An 868-nucleotide genomic window follows, 5' to 3' on the forward strand; every position below is an offset into this window, starting at 1 on the left:
TTCACTATACTTGAACTAACAAATTTTCTTGCTCAACCTATCTTGTTACTGGTATTTCAATTTCGCGGGAGCATCCCGATAAGAAACGATAGAAATAAGTCAATTTTCCAACTCTACGCCAATTCTAAATTCAATATCACCATAAGTTGAAGCATGTTTAAGAACTCTTTTATCACTAGAACCGATTCTAAAAGAGAATTATTGGCACTAGTATCACATACATAAGTCTAATACTTGATACATCGCTTTATCTTTTTACTAGATGAGACTTCACAGTCGGAGATATCCTTCTTGGATAAGTACTGGAGTTTCCCGCTACTTCATCTTAGGAATACTTAAAAATAATAATTAGGTAATTACCTTGGCCTAATAGTCTGAAAATGCATGATATGGAGAAATTCAATTTATATCTAACAGAACTAAGTTTGTCCACATGTCATGTACTATCAAGTTAACATAAGATCGATGTTATCGATCTACCACTAAGAATCATCTACCGATTTAGAATATGTGCAAACATAGAAGAAGAGCTTCAAAACATATTCACATCAAAATAAGGTATGTACTTACACTAAAAATGAAACTATAGTCAACTACGAGCATATCGAATGATATTTTGAACCACCTTGATTATCCCAATATAATTAGTTATTTATGAAGGTAATATTTTCAGTCACTGCTATATTGGTCTATGATCTATTTGGCAACGCATAACTACTATGCATACATCTCTATAGGTGTCCTCATGCAGCTTCATATAACTATTCATTCCAAAATTCCTTAACTAAAGAATCTTTTGATGTATTAGACTTAACCAACCTTGTGACTTCCATAATATAAACAACAACATGGTCATAGTGTCATTGAA

This window comes from Solanum pennellii, chromosome 1 (assembly GCF_001406875.1).
Source record: "Solanum pennellii chromosome 1, SPENNV200".
NCBI lineage: Eukaryota > Viridiplantae > Streptophyta > Magnoliopsida > Solanales > Solanaceae > Solanum > Solanum pennellii.